The sequence below is a fragment of the Leptodactylus fuscus genome, chromosome 10 (assembly GCF_031893055.1).
Source record: "Leptodactylus fuscus isolate aLepFus1 chromosome 10, aLepFus1.hap2, whole genome shotgun sequence".
Lineage (NCBI taxonomy): Eukaryota > Metazoa > Chordata > Amphibia > Anura > Leptodactylidae > Leptodactylus > Leptodactylus fuscus.
The window spans coordinates 34965056-34971055 of NC_134274.1; positions in this window are offsets into that span (position 1 = coordinate 34965056).

Here is a 6000-nt window from a genome sequence, read left to right on the forward strand (position 1 = left end):
AGATCAGGCTTTCTGCATACACATTTCTGTTTTAATGATTACAGCTACATCGGAGAACCCTGGCATAATGAAATTCAGGAAAAAAAATAGATAAAAATAAAATATGAAATTAGCTGTAGTGTCAATTAACTAAAAGAACAAGGGTTAATACAGGCTCGGCAGAGGTCGGGTTCACAGCTTCGGAACACTTTCAGAAATTTTCCACTATGTTAATTAAACAAATTATATGTGAACTGAATGGCTATTTGCATTCCTTTTCATAGGGATCTTAAGAAGCAAGTGCCAAAAACAATAAGTTAGCTAAGGCTATAGCACTCACTTTTAATTTTTCTCCTTCGGGGGAATTGCGCAATGTTGTAAGTTATAATGCTGTTGGCATAACATCACAGTCTGTCAAGAAGGTCACGTCTGATCTTTAGGGTCAGTCAGATGACGAACAAATCAGGCTTGGGTTAGTTCAATGGAACGGAATGAAGTAGTTTTTGTTTTGCTTTGCAAAGCTAGTCGTGCAACTAGCCATCTCTCCTATACCTATAAGTTTGATTTCCATCAGCGTTGGATCGGTAAGGAATTAGAGATAGAAATATTGGATTTTTTTTACGTTTATAGGAGAACATGCCCGACGCTTCTCTCTCGCCACTATCGGACAACCTCTTTAAAGAGAATTCTTTTTGAATATCCAATATGTTGGCTAATCCAAAAATTGAATGCATTGCCACCACAATTTTTGGCTGCATGATGTCCCATGGGGCCTTAGCCTTAAAAGGTTTTTCTCTTCTCTTTATTTTATCCAGATTCCTGCCCATTTTGTAAAAAATAAGTAGGGCTGTTTGATTTTATTTTTTATTTTTTTCCAGGGAGTGTCACCAGAACCTAGCAGCAATTCAGTACTGCAAATAACGTCCAATAAAATTGGTCCAATGACTGGATCCATTGGAGAGACACATTTTCCCTTTAGAAGGAGTCTCTATGATAAGAAACCTATGCACCTTATCTTTTTCTTATTAAAAGCCAATGGCATGTGGCAGACAATTCCAATCATGTGCATTGATTTTTTTTCCTCATATATGGGCTATGAAATTTAAAAAAAAAATTTCCTTATAACAAATTAAACAATTGTATACTGAAAAATTTACACATTTCCATTGTCAAGCGTATTCCATTGTTTTGCATAATTTTATCACAGATGCTTTTTTAATTTTTACAATTCATGGTACAAAGGGCATGACTTATCTTCCTCACTACAGTAAGAACCCTTGTTGTATGGCAACCAAAGTATGGAGCATTGCTGTATTTAGGCAACAAGCCACCTGTCACTTCCCTTATTGCACAAAAGGTACACAGTGAACTCAGGCATATATTATGTACTAACATAAAGAGGTCATAAACCAGGAGTTAGGACTAATAATAGATCATCATGCCAGCTACGCATATTGGACATACTATAAATCTAACAGTAACATAGCGTGTGATTAGTAATTGTTCCTCTTCTTACGTGAAGTGAAGTTTACGTTACCTCTTGATATTTTAATACCATTAAACAACAAGTATGTGACTAATCACAATATAGTCTATTCCTTCTCACTATGTATTCTATTATGCAAAAATGTCCTCTATACTATGTGGACTGCGTCATAACCACCATTTGACTCATTTACATCATCCTGTTTTGCTGGAGATTACACAATATACATTAATTTATTAAACTCCTGCAATTATACATTTACTTTCCACAGGTTTCGCCATAGACATGATATATCAGAAAGTGACAAAGTAGGAGTTTCCAGGATGTGGAAGGCAATGGTAGAAAATAGTCCTGAAAACCAGAACCATTACATATAGCTAAATATTGACAAATCCTCACATTACGCACAAAGCACAATACAATGTAGCAGAGCCGAGTCTGTGGCTTCATTATAGGGCACAGGTATAAGACTAGACATGTAAAGATTCCTAAAGTGGTCACATGACATCACACGACCGCGACAACTCGTACAATAACTATATCATCACACACGGTTTAGCTTGCAACTTAACCATGATTTTATTTTTTTTAATATCCAAATTGCAAATCAAATATGGTTGCACAATAGCAAGTCACAGGCAAAGCATTTTTTTTTTGTAGTGCAACCTGTTACACAACCACAAGTGACCCTCTAGCCCTGACGTAATAAATAGAGATGAGCGAACACTAAAATGTTCGAGGTTCGAAATTCGATTCGAACAGCCGCTCACTGTTCGAGTGTTCGAATGGGTTTCGAACCCCATTATAGTCTATGGGGAACATATACTCGTTAAGGGGGAAACCCAAATTCGTGTCTGGAGGGTCACCAAGTCCACTATGACACCCCAAGAAATGATACCAACACCCTGGAATGACACTGGGACAGCAGGGGAAGCATGTCTGGGGGCATAAAAGTCACTTTATTTCATGGAAATCCCTGTCAGTTTGCGATTTTCGCAAGCTAACTTTTCCCCATAGAAATGCATTGGCCAGTGCTGATTGGCCAGAGTACGGAACTCGACCAATCAGCGCTGGCTCTGCTGGAGGAGGCGGAGTCTAAGATCGCTCCACACCAGTCTCCATTCAGGTCCGACCTTAGACTCCGCCTCCTCCGGCAGAGCCAGCGCTGATTGGCCGAAGGCTGGCCAATGCATTCCTATGCGAATGCAGAGACTTAGCAGTGCTGAGTCAGTTTTGCTCAACTACACATCTGATGCACACTCGGCACTGCTACATCAGATGTAGCAATCAGATGTAGCAGAGCCGAGGGTGCACTAGAACCCCTGTGCAAACTCCGTTCACGCTAATAGAATGCATTGGCCAGCGCTGATTGGCCAATGCATTCTATTAGCCCGATGAAGTAGAGCTGAATGTGTGTGCTAAGCACACACATTCAGCACTGCTTCATCACGCCAATACAATGCATTAGCCAGTGCTGATTGGCCAGAGTACGGAATTCGGCCAATCAGCGCTGGCTCTGCTGGAGGAGGCGGAGTCTAAGGTCGGACCTGAATGGAGACTGGTGTGGAGCGATCTTAGACTCCGCCTCCTCCAGCAGAGCCAGCGCTGATTGGTCGAGTTCCGTACTCTGGCCAATCAGCGCTGGCCAATGCATCCCTATGGGAAAAAGTTTATCTCACAAAAATCACAATTACACACCCGATAGAGCCCCAAAAAGTTATTTTTAATAACATTCCCCCCTAAATAAAGGTTATCCCTAGCTATCCCTGCCTGTACAGCTATCCCTGTCTCATAGTCACAAAGTTCACATTCTCATATGACCCGGATTTGAAATCCACTATTCGTCTAAAATGGAGGTCACCTGATTTCGGCAGCCAATGACTTTTTCCAATTTTTTTCAATGCCCCCGGTGTCGTAGTTCCTGTCCCACCTCCCCTGCACTGTTATTGGTGCAAAAAAGGCGCCAGGGAAGGTGGGAGGGGAATCGAATTTTGGCGCACTTTACCACGCGGTGTTCGATTCGATTCAAACATAGCGAACACCCTGATATCCGATCGAACATGTGTTCGATAGAACACTGTTCGCTCATCTCTAGTAATAAACATTCTTGTGTAAAAGCACAGATTAAGGAGATCCAATTAAATCTCAACCACAACTCTCCTGCATCTGACAAACTCAGCCTGACTACATGCATAACTCCACTACATGCATAGCTCCAACCATTCGTATCAGTTTACTTTCTTGCCAATTGTAAGACTATTCATTGCTACTATTCACATTATGCACCCTTATGTATTTAGCAGATTACAATCCGCTAATATATTATAATCCATACAGTAAATATGAGATAATCCTAATCTGCTCTTGAAAATAACCATTAGTAATAAATCCAATAAATCTCATGTGCGCCATACCCAAAAAGGAAAGTTGATATTGGGCATATATACAGATGTAGCAGAGCTGAATGGTAAGACTCCAGTTACAATCATGCTTAAGATCCAGGTTAAACCACATAAAATAAAAGCGCTCCTCTCCAATAGTCATTGTATATGGAGTATATCTTACCAGGTAATGATGTGTTACAGCCCGGGAGCTGGATGTTGGAATCTGTCTCCACACAGTGTGATCCCTCTTATATACTTTAGCAGTCAGGGTATACAGGTTTGACCTGTTCATAGAGAATCAGATTTAGAAGCAGGTGAAAAGCCATCACCTTGCATTATAAACCTCATCCCAAGCCTCACCTCTTCCTCTTAACAGACTGGTTTGAAGTCACCACTAGCAGCAGGGGATCATTGCAGTTTACATTCTTAAGATTTGCTATGTCACTGCTTATGTGAGCAAGGCATCCAGAAACTTTTGTATTGCAAAAGCTAACTGAGTTCATTGGTAAAGGTACACTAAGATGGTAATGCAATATATATACAATGTTACAGGTATATACAATAGACAGAGTTTAAGGGTTCATCTACTGTTTCTATACACTGGTTTGACATTTGATTTTGTGATTATGTGTTATGTAATATTACTATTGTGTTGGTTGGTGACATGGGAGCTTACATAGAATACTAGATATTACAGGAGGATATTGTGGCGGTAGGGGATGAGCAATCTATATCCGACTGTCTATATCTGACTACTGTATTAGTTTATGACGAGAGGCAGAGGCAAGGGAAGGATCCCATTACAATTTTTTCATTTGCCCTTACCTCCCTTCTTCTTCCTTTTAGAATATTGGATGTGGCAGAGGGACTTTGGGGCCCTCTCAGGGTCCAGGACCCAGTAGCGACTGCTACCATTGCATCCACTATGATACCAGTGTGCCTTAAAGGGGTTTTCTGGCAATAAAATCTAAGTAATAACTAAAAGAAGTGTCAGGGTATTTGCCCCGATACCCGCATCCTCTAACAAAGTATAAAACAAAATGGCCACCAGTGATGTTCTTCATGTAAAACCTATCCAGAATAGGCTCTGTGATGTGAGAGGGGGTGAACTTGGAATGGGGTATAACACTCTGCTCTCAGTTCAGGCTGTATATATCATTCTGACAGGATTTCTGAGGCAGTGACCAGGACTATTCTAACACCAGAAAATGGTGGAGCAGCTAAGAGGTTGTACTACTACTACTCCACCATTATCTGGCATCAGTACAGCCATGGTCACTGCCTCAGAAATCCCGTCAGGCGATACCAGAAGATAGTTGAGCAGTTAAGAGGAGGTACTACTAGTCCACCATCTTCTGATATCAGTACAGCCATGGTCACTTCCCCAGAAATCCTGTCAGGCCAATACCAGAAGATGCTGGAGCAGCTAAGAGGTTGAACTTCTACTCCACCATCTTCTGATAGCAGCACAGCCATGGTCACTGTCTCAGAAAACTTCCCAAAAATTTCACTTTTTTATAACAGACTTTAAGTTGAAGGCTCAAGTAAATATTACTAGCCTATAAATCCGGTGCCTGAAGAATTTTAGCCTTACACCAGTAACACTTTATCCCGCTCTACATTCCCGCTTTCATAAGTTTTTGCATTTTATTTCAGTGTAGCTTTACAAGACCTTGTATTTTGGGGGTGCATAAGACTTTTTCATCAGTTTTTATTACTTTTTGTTTTTCAGTGGAGAGTAACAGAAAAGACCAATTGTGGCATCTGAATTTTATGTTTTATGGCGTTTATTATGTACAATAAATAATGTATAATTTTATATTGTCGATTGTTAAGGATATGATGAAACTAGTTGTGATGTAAAAATTTTTAATTGTAAACCATTTAGGTTCTGCAGTCAACATTGACCACAAGATCTAAAGGTTTCAAGTACACACTGTGATTGATGTTGGGGGGGTAATATCAGGAACAAAAGTCTATGGTACCCCCTCCTCTACTATTATCTGAAGTCACAGGGGCAGGTACCCAGAATGAGACTTGTCTCCTGATCCCCCAAAACGGAGACTGTACAGAATCCTATTTCGGTCATAGCAAATTACAAACAATGTAACAGGCAAGCGATGCAGGTTCTTAGATCGTATTGGGAGATCC